The sequence below is a fragment of the Aptenodytes forsteri genome, unplaced genomic scaffold (assembly GCF_000699145.1).
Source record: "Aptenodytes forsteri isolate BGI_AS27 unplaced genomic scaffold, ASM69914v1 Scaffold224, whole genome shotgun sequence".
NCBI classification, from domain to species: domain Eukaryota; kingdom Metazoa; phylum Chordata; class Aves; order Sphenisciformes; family Spheniscidae; genus Aptenodytes; species Aptenodytes forsteri.
In genome coordinates this window covers 752,927-772,774 of record NW_008794879.1, presented here as the reverse complement: position 1 = coordinate 772,774, position 19,848 = coordinate 752,927, and the positions used below count along the sequence as shown (strand labels likewise).

Below are 19,848 nucleotides of genomic sequence, written 5' to 3'. Positions count from 1 at the left end.
GGGGCAGGATTCCTTGAGCAGGAAAATGTGTCTATGTGAGAGGATCCGCACAGTAGAGTCAGGGAGTGTAGCTTCATGGATGTTGTTTTCAGCAGGTGGTTTGTAGCAGTTTAATGCAGGACTGGACTGAGCCATACAAATAGCCCGGTATCAAACCTTTCTTAGATGTACCAGTAATTCTTTTTGTACTTCTTTCATACCGATTATACTGACTGTCTCACATTGCTTGTGGTGTCGTGATTTTACTCAGTGTTCGGAAGACGAACGTGGTCATTTACAGGATTTGATAGAATTTGAAAAAATATTTTTGATGTATTGATGTTCATAAGCTTTTTCTAGCTTCTAAAATGTTTAATGTGTTATTGTGTTGTGCTTCAGCTCTGGATTAGTTTTTAAAAAGTAGTCATATGTCCATTTAAGTGGATTAGAATATAGATCTGGTTTGTTGTAAGCCCACTGACATTCACATGCCTGAATGTCTCTGGGTTTACTCTGCTATGGAAATTCTTAGTTGCACCATTATGTGAAAGCTTTTGAGCTGGTTTGATTCCAGGTGATGGCTAGAGTTGATACGGATTTTGGAAACGCAAGGCTACAGCAAGACTTCAAATATTTTACTTCCTTTTTCAGGAAAATCAGAACTAGCTAATCTTCTGTGCTGAATATGATGGAAATGCTTTAAAAATAAACTTTTTCTCTAGTTGTGTTTACTCCACTGAAACCCACAGATTTTTTTTCTCCCCTAACTGGTCTTCAAAGAAGAGCTAAATGGAATGGGTCTTGACCAAGCCTGAGATTGTGGTTAATGCCACTAATGGCCAGCATTCCTCAAAACCAGGAGTGCAAGCTTCATTTAGGCCACAGCTATGGAGATGTAATTACGTATAAGCCGTTTTAGGGAAGGGCTAGTAAAATTAAGTGTGTGAGCATCAGAAAAAATGCTCAGATGTTCCAGGTTAACTGTTCTTCTATAGCACTGCGTACTATTTGCTTCCTAATAAGGAAGGTATTACAGAACTATCCTCTGCATAGTAATAGCCTATTTGGTTTTCTCCTATTTCTTATAGTGATTATATACTTTATAGGGACTATATTTAAATGTGTAGTTTTTACTTTTCTGTACTTAGAACCAATCCAAATATATAAAAATTGCAAGCAGCTTTATTCTACTATTCTCTGTAAGTTTTACTGATACCATTATAAATGTGTCAGTTTTGGGTTTTAGTCATGAACTAAGCAAATGTTTCTTGCTGACTGTATCTGTTGAAACTTGGATAACCTTAAGAGAGCTGTATTATACACTCTGTAAGAAAATGACCCTATAATGTGTTTCTTCATTTCCAGAGATGTACCAGCTGGACTCGTTCTTAGTAATCTTCCTAAATTACACAGAGACCATATAACAGCACTGGTAACTATTGATAAGCATGCCAGAGGCATTGTTACTGGGCTTTTGACAGAAAAGGTATAGTGTTTCTCCTTGTACAAACCTGCCCAGGGTAACAGGGTGTTTCATTTCTGTAGGTGAACTCTGCTGACAGTTTTGATTGGTAAAAGTAGCCACATTACTACTGGGACTTGGGTCTGGATGACCCTGCCATTAGAATGGGTTTATCCCAGTATACGTATGGTTATGATTACCTAGGGGCATGTCCAAGTTTGGTTATAACCCCAGATACTGTATGAATTTGGCTATAATTTTTGTTATTGTTCAGTTAATGCCGTGTTGGATTTTTATTGGATGCAGCTGTAGATAGTTTGTATTTATAGTTTGTAACCACTTGTAGGCATTTAGTTTTATAGTTTGTACACATTAGTATGACATTGACTTGCAGCATGAACAAAGTGGGTTAACCTGTGTAGGGTATTCAAAGATTGTGGGCTTGCAGCTGATAACTTTTGCTAGTTGTACCTTTAAATAAATAATTTAAAATGTCCTAAGCTTACATGAGGTGTGTAATCCATCCAGTCTTTAATACCTGCATCATTGTCATATAAGATGAGCAATTTATCAATACCTTCAGCTTAAGTTTATGATTTCATTCAGACCAAACTAGTCAAACCCACATTTGTAAAAACTAGCCTCATGTATAGTAAGAAATGTCATGCTTGTACATATGGGCATTTAAACTCAAGCTGAAGATGTTTTTGAATATAGAATTATTCTCAGATATACGTACGCTCTGTACCTGTGTGAATCTCTGTACATGCCATTCCTGTGGCTTGGCATATATAACTGCTGGACCAGCTCAACGCTTTAATTCCCTTTTTACTGAAGAAATTCTCAGTGATGACCAGATCATTGCCACTCTTAACTTCTTGAACAACACAGAAGGGATTAAATAGGGCTTGCAAACTCAACTTGTTAGGCATCCCTTAACTGACAGATTGGGGCCTACTTGAGTGTAGTGGATTTTTTTGGTTTAGTTTTTCACAGAAAATGGCAGTACCTTGTAGACTGCAAATACACACACCTGTCCATAGATTTCACAAGTTTGCCATTCTTTGGGAAAGTTAATCTATTCTTTAATAGTAGAATTCTGTAACATTGGAAATAGTGGAATTCACTCAGTGGAATAACCTGGTTTTGCATATAAGCAGTTTGTTATATTACCTGTGACAGTAAAGTACCTATCTGTAAATCTTTCCTCCCTGCTACCCCACGTACGGTACCAGTTCTCAAGTGCAATCTCTGTGGCTGGCTCTACAGTTTTCAATCTCAGTCTTTAATTGCATAGCAATATGCTATCTTTTGTCTCAAGATATCCATCTTGGCCATGCATGGCTGCTAGATTGTTGGAAGTCTGTAGAAAGCGGACTTTTCTTTTGGGCTTGCTGGAGGAGGAAAGAGATCTGTCGTATCTGCCAGGTTTCTTCTGCAGATATGAAGAAACTGAATGATTCTTTTCCTGAAACTGAATTATTTCCTACCGTAAAGCAGTTAAAAAATCTAACACTAAGTTCCTAAATAAGCTCTAAAAGTTCTTCTTCTCAGATAATGGGATGTTTCTTCAGTGGCTTGGCTCAATTTGGGATATAGTGCTGCTTTGAATTTAATTGCATTGATATTGAAGTTATTTCTGTGATTGCGCAGCAGCTGATTACCTTCCAGAATGCTAAAGTTACAAAGGTGGAGTCTTTTTCTATTTCATATTAAAACAAATAGGTATTTATGTACATCATAAATGTATTTCATACTTTGAAGACCATCAGGATTGCTGATACCACTGTAAACTGTTTTGGTTTTTTTATTTTAGCCAAAGAGTGAATGTCACATGGGGAGCATCAGGGAAATGTTCTCATCCATAACCAAGCCACAGCCCTGAGGGCCTGAATCTCCAGTCTCTGTACTCATTCAGTCCTTATCTTTTAATGTCTGTATATCAATTTAAGCATTAATTGTTAGTAATTAAGGATCTTATTCATTGAACTTTGTAGATCTTATCTTTTATCCCTTCTTACAGGCCTGAAGAAACCTATAGGATTATGCACAGAACCAGGAGTATCTGAGCCTAGTTTCATTGTTAGTTTCATTGCAATCTGTTCAAGAAACAAGTATTTGGTTGTTTCAGCAGCATTTAGTCCTTGAACATTCATTCCCTCGAGGAATAGGAGAGTCATCTTTTTCCCTATTTTGACATATCACTTGGAAGTAGGAGTCATGCTATTACTAATGCACATACTGCAGTCAAGAATGCCTGGACTGCGAAAAAAGATAGAGACAGTAGGTGCTGTTTCCAGAATTGCACCTGTTATGGCATCTTTCTTGGTGCTGAATTGAAATCAACCAGGTTTTATGGCAAGGGGAGTAACTTTCTGTCATCAGTTTTAGTTAATGGTGGAAATTAAGTGTTTATTTGAAATTCTTGGGGGTTTTGTTGTTTTTTTTTTAGTTAAGCACCAAAAAATGTTTATATTTATTAAAGCACAGCATTGTTCAAAGATTATTCCCATACCAGATCTGAACATATTACTTAGTTCAGGCACCTAATACATATGGTTTTTTCAGTAAAAGTGAGCTTGTGCAAGAGACCTCTGCATTCATTTAATGTTAGAACTAAGACCAATGTACCTAATATTTCCTTAATTTAGTCCATGTTGCTTTGCTTGTAGATTATGCAGTCTTACAATTTCCTACTTTTAAAGCCATATTCCAGAGAGTCTGACAAATTATTCCCTAATCTTACTTGTACCCCTAAACATCCCTGTGATATTAAGCTACAGCCTGTCTACATATCACCAAATTGTGCAGTGCAAATTGTCATGGGGAGTGTTTGTGTATACATCATGTTTACATGAACACACAGTGTACTTGTGCAGGTGATGATGCCCCAGTGTATGTGACTTTGGCCACCAGTGCCTGTGAAGTATCTTTGTGGCTGCCAGACAGCTTGCATCTGATTAAGGATGCCATTACCCAGCAGTTCCCTCACTACAAGCTCTTCATTTACTCTGGCTAAGCCAAGGGCCAGGCTTAGTGGATGCAGCTTCACATTTCAAAGATTACCAGATACTTTGCTGTAATCTAGCTTCACCCTACATGTTCCATGCCAGAGTATTAGGGTGCCACCCTACAGGAAAAAGAAAGGAGAAAGGATTGCTTGACATTGTTGCTTGGTATTAATGAATTACAAGAAGTTTTGAAACTAGTCCCTACTTCTCCACGTATGATTGTATACATTTACTATTGCTGTCAATGAATTTACAAATACGCCTAGATATATTTTAAACTATTTTCTTGAAAGTTGAATCTATTTATTAAAATAAACTGGTTTAATTCTTCAGAGAATTCATTTTTCTGTGGACACAAAATGTACTAAATATCATTTAGATACACAAACCCAGAAGTCTAATTTTTTTTCCTATGTTGACTTTTAATTGCACTTTTACTAGTCTGTCTTCTACAGCTGCACTTTGAAACATTTAATTCTACTTTTGACAATTCAGACACCCAGGTTTTTTAGCTATGATAACCTGAAATGCACACTTAACTTCTTATCCTGACTTGCAGATTATTTGCAGAAAATATTAAATATATGTTCTTTTTCGACCCTAGTATTTATACATGAGAGAATATATAATGGTTAAAAGTGCCAACAGAATTAATAACTGCAAAATCTCTATTATTTGAAAGTACATATGTCTCGTGTGAGATTTTGTTCCCTTTAGGGTAAATTCTGTGAAAAGCACAAAGTCTATATCTACAAAATCTTTCAAATGTAAACAGCCCAGTAATATTGTATTCTGAAGAATTTGACTCTAGCAAACCTCTTGCAAGGAAGATGACCCAAATGTACAAACTCTGCAGTGAACCGCTCTCTCAGCAAGATCACTATGACTTTGGAATGACAGCAGCTAAGTCTGTGTTAACAATGACCAAGTAAGTTTCTCTATACACTGCAGGTTATGATGACCTTATGAAAATCTCTGAAAATGTTTCAATTCAGCCACTGGTTATTTTTTTAAAAGCTACAGTTGTCAGCAATCCAAAAGAAGAGGACATTTAGATGCCAAGGGAAAGATGGTATTTACCTTAATGGATCTCTCAGAACTCTGTTAGGTAGCATCAATTTGTTTTGGTGACATGGTTAGCTAACTTTGTTTCCATGTTCAGTATTATTAGGAAATAAATAATAGATAAACACCAGCCAGTCAAAAATGGGAATTTGGAAAAAAAATAAGTGGTTTTCTAGCTGTTTACAGCATTATTATGTGAGGATGTGAATAGAATCAGATCAAATCAATCCAAATAAATAATAGTTTTGACATTTAATCCATTCACTGGGTATTTAAGTAATCCATTAAATATTTCTAAATAATAGTGTATGTAATTCTGAACAATTAAGTAAAATTAAGTAATCTTTATTCATTATTTTTTGTTCTATTTCTCTAGATCACTAAAGAGAGAAAACTCAGATCTGAATGAAGACATGATTTTAGTAAGAGCTTTAAGTGATTAACTTAAAGTTTCTTGCAGATGATGTGCTATTGTTCAGGCTTTTTTTTTTAGTGTAATACTTCGGGTTTTATTGCATAATCATGCTATAAATGTTACGATAGTAAAACACTACTACACCTGTTACTCTAAGTTTAGTTTAACATGCGTCATAGTGTAGCTTAACTTGTTTGATAGGAAGAGAGTTACATTTTTGTCTCACACTACCCTGTCTGGCACTGTGTTCTGTTCATGGTAACTTTGAGAAAATCCATCCAGTCCTTTTGGTCTTTACTTTTTCAAGTTTGGATTTTAATATCTTTTTTATTATTTTTGCAACTTCAAATAAAAAAAAATACTTTTGTCAAAAATAAGTACTTTTAGGAAAGTTGGATACTTTACCAGCATTTTTTCAGCACCAGGTTTAGTACTTTGGATAAGAATTTTGAAATTCAGCATAGATATAATTCTGTGTCAGGGAACTATAATTTTGCTGCCTATTAAAAAAAAAAAAAGGCTCAAAGTGCTCACATTACAATTTTCTAAAAATTGCTTATGCATACGAGGGAGGTCCCACTCCTTTTTTTTTTTTTGAACACAATACCTTTTTATTTAGAAGAAAGTGCAGTAGGGGGCAAGATGACTTTTTATCTCTGCTATTGATTGGATGTTAATAATTAATTGCTGTTCACTGCTCTTATTGTTAATGTTTGTGACATCCCTGTGTTATTAAGGGAAGAAATACCTGTCCTTCTCCCTCTCTCAGCCTCATTTAGGAACTGACTGAGGGCTTAGGTCTTTCCTAAATGGTAGGAAGGAGCTTTCATTCTGACGTATATCTGCTTTGAGTCTTAGTATCAGAATAAATTTGCTGCATCTGTCTGTGGGCTTGACAGTGTTGTCCACAAAGTTGAACTCCTATGTAAGCAATTTGGAGCTTCATAGTCATGCATGTGTTGGCTGCCTCACAAGACTAAGCATTTTACTGCTGTCTGCAGCTCATTAGCATGTTGTCTAAAGTGACAGAAATTTCACAACTGCACCTGATTTTTTTTTCATGTTATTATAAAAACACACACAAAAACCCCCTCTTGCAGTGCAAAAATATGTAAAAGAGATTGAGAGGACTAATTTAAACTCTGAAAAGATAACAAATTACTGAATTAGTTTTGTTACTTAATTTTGACCACATTTGCTTGTATACTTCATCAGCTTTCATGGAATCATGATTATGCACTACTTCACAAAAACCTTCACTGACTTAGTCTGTTTTGAAGGTCTGCAGTGTTCATAAAAGCATCAGGTTTATTTTGTAAAGAAAACAGTTGCTTGGAAGGATTATACCTTGGAAGGTATACTATATATACAGTAAACTATACTATAGTTTAGTATACTACCTATACTAAACTAATTCAGTTTAGTACCTGAAAGGCATGTAACAGGTATAAAAAACACTGATGCAGAAACATGATTAAACCTCTTGTCTGTGCCTGAGGAGATTCAGATTCTGTTGCTAGCTTGCCAATTTCCTTCCTAAAACTAGCGGCCAAATCATATTTAACAGAAATATCACTAATTTCTCATTTTCTGAGGACCTAACTTTATATATTGTGAGCTTAGTTCAGACAGATCAAAAATTTCAAAAAACTGTCACATGGAGAGGTATTAGTTATGTCTCCTTAGGTCAGATCTGATTTCAGATTTTGCACTCACCAGGCCTCCCTCCACAGTGAGTGCACTCAGGGTTGGAAATGGCTGTCTTAAATAGCACGTTCCATGTACTCTTTTAGTGCCAGAAGAAATTAGTCAAAGGTGCTTGAAACTTTAGTTCTTGCACCTCCCTAAATGTTCCTGCAAAGGAAATTGTGATACAGGAATGATTGCATTACCTGGTGGTGGTTTCTTGGTGTCATTTCATGTCAGTAGAGGCAAAATCTTCTCAGTATGTTGGGGATGAGGACCCAAAAGAAGCTTCCACTTCTTTGAGACCTGCAATGGAAAAGCTGTTTCCTTTGCCTGCTGTGTTTATGTTTCCATTTCAGAGAAACCCTTCCCTGTTTGTTTTACCATTTGAGGGTAGACTATAACTCTAATTATAATTACTCACCTTCAGTCGCAAGAAGGAAGGTTATAGCACAAGTAAAGGCATTTGTTAATTTAAAACTGTCCATTTGTGTAGGTTTTAAAACATCACTCCAGGCAGGCTCTTGGCCCTGTGTAATCTCCTCCAAGGCATCAGGGAAACCAAGCATACCTTGGCTGAGCAAATCTGTATGCCAACTTGTGAAATTTTACTGAAAATATTCAGGGGAACTCAAGTGCTTTATTTTTTGTTTTTGATTTCATTAGCCCTGGGCTTTGGTGATTTACTTAACATACTTGCCTTGTAGTTAATAGAAAGTAGTTCATCTCATTCATGACAGCTGGACCTTTTTCAAATGGTACTCTGCAGGAAAATACTGTACAAAATACTTTTTAACCAATATTTATTCCTCATTGGGGCACTCAGAATTACATACCATTATCTGCCTGACTTTTGTTTTCTGCTTCTCATGGTCAGTGGGTGGAAATTAAACTGAATACTACTGGGATGATTTTGATATATTTGTGAGACAACTGTTTGAGGAAAACCCTGAGGCCAAAGTAAAGAAACCTGGTGACAGTGTAGCGGAAATCTGGGAGGCCAAAGTAATAATTTTGAATGCAGAAATAACAAGAATAATATAATTTTCTTACTGAAATACCATGTCTCGGGTACCTATAGTCATTAGAGTTCCTATGTTAGTTTTTTAAGCCTCACAGCCTGGTTCTTTATTGCCTGTGTGCTGTATATTCACTTTCACCTATACAGCTATCAATTTATAAAGGCATAGTTTATGTCAACATTTGTAACTTCACATTTCAGGTGTCAAGTGATTAATCAAAATGCAGAGAAGTAGCATATCAGGATACTGCTGTGCTCATCATGGTTTTTTTTCTTTCTGAGAACATACACCTGCTGTGCAATTACTTTATAATTATCCTTAATTCATTCTATACTTGTATGCCCTTGTATTGCTAGACAGCTGCCATAATGTGACAATGGTGATTCCACCCATCAGTAAAATATATGATATTTTTCTGGATCCTTATGCCCCTCTGGGATGTATCTCTTCCCTAGGACATACTGCTTCCTTTTGTTTCAAAACCCTGTTCAGATTATCTCATAGCTGTAGGAAGATCTCCTGATGTGTGTTGGTATTTTTGAGCACTGAAACAGCTGCTACCCAAGTCCTAAGAGTACAGAAGTGTTCATCTTCTGTTCCACATTTGTTCTCAGGTATCCCAACCTAAACTTCACCTCACCTATCTTATTGGCAGAGCCCAACAGTACTAGTCTCAGCAATGATGGTAATAGGGAAATAGGTGAAAAAGCAGGTCATGGTGGCGCTGCAAATTTCAGGGGACACCTTTAAGAGCTACCAGTGAATCCTGCACAGAAATCTCTATTCTGCTGAAGGGAAGTGACTTGATATTCAGGGCAGCCAGGTGCCAGCTGTGCATTCCTTATGCTGTCTGAGACTTCCCAGGAATACATGCATAGCAGTGAGCCTTCTTCACTCCCTGTAGTCCAGCAGGCTGGTTTGTAGTAGCCAGATTTCTTCCTGGCACAGTGAGTTCCATCTGATGTTCATTCCAGGGCTGTTCATCTGTTAAGTGATATATGAATACATCTGTGTTTGGTGGAAACTGGCTGTGAGACTAAAGAAGTATAGCAAAGAGTATTTATTTAACAGTGGAGTCCTTCAAAATTATCAGGCATTGATCCTTAATACATTAATTAGCGATCTTAAAAGTTGAAGGGAAGATAGTTGTCCAGATTTCTAGATAGTAAAATTAGGGAGGACAGAATAAGAAAAGTATGTCAGAGAGTTGTAATCAGGAGTTCACAACTGTTTACAACTCCTAGGAAAGTGTAACATTTTATCAGAGGAAATTCAATGTTGGCACATGCAGAGCAGTGCTCTCATGGACAATGATTTTCTCTGTTCATGCATCTTACTCTGTTAGTTGGATTAACTAGTTCAAGATACAGGCCTGGGCATCATGTGGCCAAACATGATTTTAGGATACATCAAGAAGAAAAAATGGTAAAGTAGAAATAGCAACCAAACTCAATTTAGTTTTAAGAAGAAAATACACCTGGAGCAAGTTATTCTATAGATCTTTCTCAGCTTTATTTCCTCTAGAATATGTGGGTTTGGTAAAAAAAGATTGCTGAGTTTGTATTCATTGTTCCTGAGCAACAGGCATGGCAGGTGCAATGTGAGTTATCCTGGGTACATTGGTTCATGCTGCTATGCCTTTCTGGAAGTGGAGAGGAGTAGCGTAACAGCCTGTTGCAAGGTGAACTGGAAAGCACAAGCAAAGGTTGGCATCTGTTTCACTTCTCCCGTTCCTTTGAATTATTTCATTGAACTGTGTGCATGATTGCATAATGAAGCATAAAATGCATGCATGTAACTATACATAGCTGGAAATATGCTATAGTTGTTACTAGTAATTTTACGTTTCTTTCTGATGTCTGTAGTTGCAAAGGGACTGCTAAAACAAATTTAAGATAGACAGGCTATGTGCAAATTTATCTAAATTTCTCTGCTCAGACTTCATCAAGAACACAAGAGATTATTGAATCCAAATTAGAGAAGAAAAAAAATATTGAGGTAATTATTTTCCTAATTATTTCTTTATTTGAATGGTAACATTTTGAAATATTTTCTGCTGCAGATTTTCAGATACTGAAGTTAGGTCCAGTGGAAGGCCACCAAGGTGGTCAGGGGGCTGAAACACTTGACATATTAACAAAGGTTGCAAGAACAGTGTTTGTTTAGCCTGGAAATGAGAAAACTCAGGGGATATAAAGATTTATCGTTTTTTCTTTTTTACCATGTGGGTGAGCAAATACTGGGATAGAGGTTGTCTATCCTATCCTTGGACATGCTCACCACTCTACCGGACAAGTAGAGACAAGTGCTCTACTGGATAAGAAACCTAATTTGATTAGTCCTGCTTTGAGCAGAAGGTTGGAATGAAAGATCTCTGGGGGGCCCTTCTGGCCTAAATTACTTTATGATTCTATGGTTCACTGATTCTAATGACATATTATAGAGCATGGTGACTGAAAATTAGCTTCATGGTCAAGTTACTATTAAATTGCAACATAGCAAATGAAACTTCAGCTCTATGATTTAAAAGATGTAGTTTTTTTAGTTTTACAGCTGAGCACAAAACTGAGATCTCATACTTCACATTTATTTAAACACAGAGCTTGCCGTATGAAAAAGTTTTATAAATTATTACTAGTATGGTTTATAATGCATTGTTCAATTACACCTGTATAGTCTAACATTAAAAACTTATTTTAGGAATATACTTGTAGTATATTGCCTATTAGCCAACCTACTAACAGTGATAGAAATAAACACTATCCGTATTTAATTCACATCTAGGCTTAGCCCCTGCTGGTACAACTAAACAACTACAGACTCTTCTGCTGAGCTGTAAATTGGCTTTTAATATAAATATTTTTGCTTGCAATGCAAACATTCCTTTCTTCACAAAGTATATTCACTACATAATCCAAACAGCAAATACCTACCCATAAAAAATATGTTGGTTTAAAATAAACGATAAGTGACATTTGGGGGAACACAAGGAACACAGCTAGAAAGAAATAGAAGCATACAGCAGTTTACTTCCTTTACGGAACTAATCAAAATCTTTCATTGTTCAGCTCTGCTTCCCAAAATTTGGCAAATCCTCTTGCACCGTACATTCTTCCTCCCCTGCCAACTCTGATGGCAAAATATTGACCCATAGCAGTGGAGAAACACTACGTATTTATTTGAATGATTTGAATTTTTTCTTCCAGAAATTAACCATTGTGGACTTTTCTGAAAGCTGAAACTCTTTTTGAAGTGTGGTTTGTTTGGCATTGCTAGATTATAGAAAACAGTTAAGACGTCTAGGATAGTGAAATGTCTTGCCATGATTTACTAAGACTTTAAACTAGAGAATGTAACGAATACTGAGAAAATTTGTGTTCATCTTGAGGTTATCTATGATTAAGAGTGATGGATATAAATTACTTGCCTGATTTAAGTACTTACCAGCTCTTTCAGCTTCTAGATGAAATGCCATGAAAACCTGATTTTTTTCTCCTATCTGTCCTTAATGTACTCTTTCTTTCAGATGCACCCTGCTTTTATGCCTGTTTTTTCTGAGTTTTTTCTACTGACCTGGCAGGTTTCGTTCTTGAGTTTCATAGCATGAGAGTGTGAATAAAACTGTTACCTAGATGTCCGCATCATGACAAGATCTGCAGGCTAGTATTCCTTTGATCTAAAACTACACCCTGTTGCATAGTGGAAACTTCAGAGGTCCTATGAAGTTAAACAACAATAATAAAGCTTTTGTTCTTTGTTGTAAACAAACAGTTTCTAGATGAAAAATTTAAACTGTTACTCCAAATCTGTAATTTTAAGTTCATAAATGGAAACTATAAGCAATTATATGTCTCTCTATTAATTCATTCCTTTTTTGTTTTTTTCCTAGGTGCACCAGAAAACAAAAGAGTTGTTATTTCTGTGGATGTTTTAAACATGCATAAATTGGGTCACTATGCCTCTCACACTCCTCCTGAGCTGCTTCGACAGATTTTGGAGGCGTCTATGACAGGGATAAACTTTTTCGGAAGCTTCTAAATTATTTATGTAGTGAATCTGGTAAGGTTATTTGTATTCCACACTTCTATACAGTTATAGGGTTATTACTTTTTACTGTTTCTAAACATAACACAAGTTTTGTTTTTACTATTCTTTGCATTTATCCTCAAATTCAGAGATTTTCTTCCTTGTCTGAGTGTTTGTAAGGATATGATCCCAGGTACTCTGTCACTTTCACTTTTCATAATGGCATTTGTATTGTGTATCACTTCTGTTTGAGGAAGACACATTTCTTTCTGATACCAGTTATCTCTGTTCCTTGAAGCATTCTCATTGGAACAGTGTGAAGTATGTATTTTAACCTTCTGACCTCTACCAGCCCAGGAACTGAGGCAGCAGGGTTGCTTTTCAGCAGTGCTTAACGGTATACATAGAGGAGTCAGTTTCTGAATTTAGCCCTTCTCTTCAAATGGCGATTCTAATATTATTATCCAGCAATTATTTGTTTTTCTTAGCTTCTTATTTAGTGTCTGTTATTCTGCCTGCACCACAAACCAATTTCATGAATTAAAGTTCCAGTCCTTTTTTTGTCATTGTCGCGGATGGAGTGAGACTGCACTTCACTTGTAAGAGAGAAGCAACAGTACACTTTATTGATAGAAAACAATGAGTTAACGAAGTTCATAGTAAATGTGACAGTGATTTAACAAGATTCAATGGCAAGGTACACCATTATTTACATTTACTGCATAGAGGACAGGGTCAGACAAAACTGCCAGGGAGACCCTCCTGTTGAGTCATGAGGTTCAGAAAGGACCCCCTTGCGTTCTAAACTCCCTCTCAGAGAGGAGTCTAGGTGCAGCTGGATCCAGACCTAGTCCCAGGCTTGGTCAATGGTTTATGTCCAATTAATCCTTTATATCACTTAGCTAAGATTTCAAAGTTAAGCATGCTATTAGTCACCGAGTATTTGTTGCAGCAAGGAATCTCTCAGCCTCAAGGAGTAACCTTGAGAGGCGTCCCTACTCAAGGGGAGATCCTGGCATGCAGGCTGCTGCCTTGCAGGAGAGCTCAAAGGGCTCTTGGGCTGCTCACTATTTATGGGAGTAAGATGATTGACTTAGTCATATTTGCATACCAATAGCTGTGGTTAGGTCAGCGTATTTCTCACAATAGCCCTTGGTTATTGTGTTGTTATCTGGCTCCCGAATCCACTTTGAATAGACATAGCTATCACTATAAGCATCCATTAACAACCACCCCTGGTAGTTATGGCTTGAACAGGGTTACAGGAGATAAAGGTCAGGTTGGGCAGGAAAGCACACTGTCAGAGTCATCTGTTGTATACTGAAGATGGCAGGAATGATTGCTGAGGGGCAAAGCCACTAAAGAACTTACAGTTGTGTGATTACAGGGAAGAAGGCGGCAGAGGGTGGTATGTTTTAAAACTGCCTCTTTCCTGCAATTGGCTGAAGAAGTCTCCACTGGGTGCTCTATAACGTACGACGCAGATCTGTCTGGGGTGGATCTGACCCATCCAGAATCTCTCTGAAGCATGGGAAATTCTCCCCTGAGAGGCAGGTCCATGGCCTCTCAGTGGTGGTTTTGTAGCACAAATGGGCTGTAGTGTAAATTATGATATAAACAGAGGTGTGTAAACTACAACTGTTTCAATCTTCAGTGATTTTCACATAGCAGCAATTTAGCTGCCAGCCTTGTGCTGGCTTCCCTGTTTCATTGCTCTTTCAAGCCTAGAGGGGAACTTTGTATTCATAATAATAATGGTGTGTCAAAACCATCTGTTCAATAATCTGTACAGATACAAGAGAGGAGAGGTAAAATTTCATAGACAACCCATCTCATTTTTGACACTTTCATTATAAATCTCTTAAATCTATAATTCTGGTAGTATACTATATGTTATAGTATGTATCTTCTCTGTGGATACTCAGATTTTATGCCATACATAGCACTAAAATGAGTATGTTGGATCTATAATATGCCTGTGAAAGTTGATAAAATAATACTCTTAACAATATCAAGGACAGAAAGATGGAGCTGTGCAGAGTGTGAGTGATCTGCTGCTTCTTTCATAAAGCACTGGTAGTAAGGCTGAAACTAAAGTATAGGAGCCCTCTTTTTCAGAACTTTCCTCTAGCAAGAGAGCTTCATTTCATCATGATGTGGAGGAAAGCTTGAAATTAATTTTTAAGATAAGATAACCTTGTCATTTCCAACCTGAGGGATGAAATGGAAAATTAACAAGGGGATTTGCCTCTCTTTTCTGTCCCATTCTTCATGCAAATAAGTGGACAACTGCCTTTCTGCTTGTGCAGCCATTTATTGTGGGCATTAATTCAGTAAGTTATGATTTTAGCACATTGTAAAACCATTGAGAACAAACAGTAGACTGTTCTGAAAAAATAGGAGAGTCTTTATATGATTTTAACTGTCTTTGGATTAAAAACATACAAGTACACTCAACCACACTGATTTTTTTATTAATTTGCCTGTGTGCATAGGTCCCACTGGCCTTCACTTGAATCATTCTTAGGATGGTGGTAGCAGTTTGCATTGCCCATATTCTCACCATGCTCATAATAAAAAAATTTCTTCCTTATATCCAATCTAAATCTACCCTCTTTCAGTTTAGAACCATTGTCCCTTGTCCTGTCACTACAGGTCCTGGTAAAAACCTCTTTCTTTGACTTTCTTATAAACCCCTTTTAAGTACTGAAAGGCCACAATAAGGTCTCTCCGGCGCCTTCTCTTCTCCAGGCTGAAGAACCCCAACTCTCAGCCTTTCTTTATAGGAGAGGTGTTCCATCTCCCTGATCATTTTTGTGGCCCTCCTCTGGACCCGCTCGAACAAGTCCATGTCTTTCTTGTACTGGGAACCTCAGAGCTGTATGCAAAACTCCAGGTGGGGTCTCACAAGAGCAGAGTAGAGGGGGAGAATCACTTCCCTTGACCTGCTTGCCATGCTTCTTTTTATGCAGCCCAGGATATGACTGGCCTTCTGGGCTGCGAGCGCACATTGCTGGCTCATGTCCAGCTTTTCATCCACCAGTACCTCCAAGTCCTTCTCAGCAGGACTGCTCTCAATCCCTTCATCCCCCAGCCTGTATTGATACCAGGGGTTGCTCTGACCCAGATGCAGGACCTTGCACTTGGCCTTGTTCAACTTCATGATGTTCACATGGGCCCACTCCTCAAACCTGTCAAGGTCCCTCTGGGTGGCATCCCTTCCCTCAAGGCTATCAACTGCACCACTCAGCTTGGTGTCATCCACAAACTTGCTGAGGGTGCACTCAATCCCACTGTCTCTGTCATTGATGAAGAAATTAAATAGTGTTAGTCCCAGTATGGAACCTTGAGGGACACCACTTGTTAACGTTTTCCACTTGGACATTGACTGTAACTCTTTGGATGCAGCCATCCAGCCAATTCCTTATCCATTTAACAGTCCATCCATTAAACCCATATCTCACCAATTTAGCGGCAAGAATGTTGTGGGGGACCTTCTCAAAGGTCTTTCAGAAGTCCAGGTAGATGACATCCATAGCTCTTCCCTTGTCCACTGATGCAGTTACTCCATCATAGAAGGCCACTAGATTAGTCAGGCATAATTTGCCCTTGGAGAAGCCATGTTGGCTGTCTTCCATATGTCTTGACATAATACTGTAACTCCATGTTTTATTACAATACTTTGCTGTGCTGTGCCTTCTAACGTCTTCAGAGCATAACCTGAACCAATTTTTTCAGGTCAGTAGCAACTTATATTTTACCATAAGGGGGAGAAAATCATCTTGAAAGTACTATGTCACATTGCAATATAATTAAATTGTCTCTGTTTCCCTTCATCCTTCACACTTATTTTTGTTTCAACCCTTCTTTCCACATTTCTTCTTTTCTTCCTAATTTTTTGCATCTTTCAGCCAAGGAGATTCTGTGCTAGGAAACAGAGTGTGAGAGAGTTTTGGACTTAAGGAAGGAGGCTAAGGAATTGACCTGTATTTCTCCATTGGGTCAGTGCAGACCTCATCATGTATTTGCCTTGTCCTGGGGCTGGTCTTACATCTACCTGCTTTGCCTAGATTATCTGGAAATAGACAACTTATCAGCTCAGAGGAGATGGAGCACAAGGAACTTAAGTGCCCTTTCCCAAGGCCCTTTCCCTTTTGACACAGACATTAATTTGTTCCCGGCAACCCAGTTTCTTTCATATGTAGATGTCTGGCTATGAATTAGAAGACTGAGTGCAGGCACCTTCCAGTTAAATTCATGAACTCAACTAATGTAATTCTTAAATTAATGCTTAAATTTATTTACTATAGTTTTGTGGTTAATGTGTGTGTCTTCTGTTATGTTAAACTTTTCAGCTGAGATTCCTTTAAATGATAACAGAATGGGACTGCAGGTATTTGATGATCAAAGTAAAAGTAAATTTCCTGCATATTGCATTCTGAGTGTGTTTATTCTTCTGCTTCTGCTTTGCACATAGGCTATCCTGAAGGGTTTCTTGGCAGAATTTGCTCAAGCAGTAAAGCAGACTGCAACAAACATTGTGGATGCTGCTGTGGAAACTTATCAAAGCGTGAGTATTGGTCTTCTCCCAGCACCAGACAAATCCTGTTATTTTTTTAATTTATGTGATTTGTCAAAGTGTGTCCAAGGTAAGATAAAGCTGTTTTTAACCTGATGTCTTCTAGCATCCTATTAAGTTGGTCAGGAGAGTTAAGGGCACTATGCTATTGACCTTTGCAGTGCTCCACTTTCTCCTGATTGCATCGTCAGAACTTCTTTTTTCTCTTTCCCCCTCTGAGGTAATTGAATTCTCTAGAGCAAAGTAAATGATTTTCAGTTAATCACCCTTGTACTTTTGTCTTTATTTCTCTGCTTGCAGACTAGATGAAAGAAGTTTATGGTTTCCCGCAATATTTTTTTTCCCCAAAAGGTATAAAAAGAAGGCAAATGCAGTGGAAACACTTAACCTGAAAGGATTGTGTATAAAATAGTATAAATACATTTGCTTTGCAGAGATAATAGGGCATCTATATTCACATTCTGTCCCTCTAGCTCATTTGCTTCTTCAGCTGCTCAGGTATCTAATGTGTGTTGCCTGAAAACCAAATTAACCAACCCCTTTTGATTCATCTTTCCCTCATTTACTTTAAAACAGGTATGTGAGTACACACGGTGAATATTTTAAAGAGAAGGCATAGGCTTCCAGCTTCCTTTTCTGATTCTGCCTTCTGTTTGCCTTCTCAGTTAATCCTGCCTCTGCAATTTGTTCCCACCAGACTTAAAATATTATTTCCAAAGAAATATGGTCCAGATTGGTAAGAGCTAGAGAAAGGCAATGAATACTGCAAGTGATATGATTAGATTTACGTATAGTACATTAGCTTGCAGGGACAATGGTTATTTAGTTCGTAAAAGAGAAGAGTCAGTGTAAATCAGCTGAGATGCTCATAATTCTGAAAGTCACACTGAAAAATGATCAGTTCTTCATATTTTATTTTTCTCATAGCAAAAGGAAGAGTGGACATAAAGAACAAAATGGGTAATATTTTGTAACTAATAATATTTCATTCAGATTACGATCTACCAGTGGGATTCATAGTGCAGCCAGTCATCAGACACTATTATGACAGACCAGTTTTATTACTTGTCCTGTTTTTGGCTGGGATAGAGTTAATTAACATGGCCAGGGGAGGTTTAGATTGGATGTAAGGAAAAATTTCTTCACTGAAAGAGTGGTTAAACATTGGAACAGGCTGCCCAGGGAAGTGGTGGAGTCCCCATCCCTGGAGGTATTTAAAAGATGAGTAGATGAGGCACTTAGGGACATGGTTTAGTGGGTGGTGGTGTTGGGTTGACGGTTGGACTCGATGATCTTAGAGGTCTTTTCCAACCTCAATGATTCTATGATTCTATGGATAGTTCTCCAACCTAAACTAATCAAAATAATCCAGTTGTGCTTCATGTCACTAAAAGAGGCATTACTGAAATTAAGCAGGACATTTTTCTTAAAGTAACATACAAATAGGCTTGATACATATCTTATGGGAACTTACTGCTCCTTTGAGTTAACTTGTCTCTGGCCAGGATTAAAGAAAGACAAATTTTCATAGATGTCCACTCTCCATAATCAAATATAAGATTGCAGTTTTTTCCTCCCTGCTTAAGTTTGTGCACAGAATGTATTTTTATAAACATCACAAACATTTTAAATAGCTTTTATTATGAGGTAATATTGTGGTTTAACCCTAGCCAGCCACTAAGTACCACACAGCCACTAACTCGCTCCCCCCAAGTGGGATGAGGAAGAGAATCAGAGGAGAAAAAGTGAGAAGACTCTTTATCGTGAGATAAAGACAGTTTCATAGGCAAAGCAAAAGCCACGCATGCAAGCAAACCAAACAAGGAATTCATTCACTACTTCCCATCGGCAGGCAGGTGTTCAGCCACCTCCAGGAAAGCAGGGCTCCATCACATGTAACAGTTACTTAGGAAGACAAACGCCATCACTCCAAACGTCCCCCCCTTCCTCCTTCTTCCCCCAGCTTATATACTGAGCATGACATCATATGGTGTGGAATATCCCTTTGGTCAGTTGGGGTCAGCTGTCCCAGCTGTGTCCCCTCCCAACTTCTTGCGCACCTCCAGCCTCCTTGCTGGCGGGGCAGTATAAGAAGCTGAAATGGCCTTGACTCTGTAAGCACTGCTCAGCAACAACTAAAACATCAGTGTGTTATCAACATTATTCTCAGCACAAATCCAAAACATAGCCTTGTACTAGCTACTATGAAGAAAATTAACTCCATCCCAGCCAAAACCAGCACACCTATAAACTCTCCCTCATTTATATCCTTAGGCTGTGGGTAGGCAGGCAGTATTCTCTATACAGCATGTTATTTCAGTTTGTGGTGTTCCCCACACTTGCCCTGCCTCCTTCCTGCTCTCAAGATTGTCTGTGCACCACACTACAAACCAAATCAGGAAACAAACAGTCTTTAAAAAAAAAAAGTGGAAAAATTGTGGATTTTTATGTTGTTTTGTTACTGTTTTTGTGGGAAACTGTTCCTGAATGAGCTTACTGTGCAGCTCGACAAACAGGTACCAAGGAAGATCTGGTGTATGCTGGAATCGTCTTCCCCGCCCATTCTTCTTACGGTGTATGGGGACAGCCTGCTCCTGTGCCTT

General features: G+C 37.9%; 1 pseudogene; it reads left to right on the top strand.

The window, feature by feature from the left end:
• LOC103895141 overlaps positions 1-19,848 on the top strand; it is a 60,013-nt pseudogene that overhangs the window by 26,580 nt on the left and 13,585 nt on the right.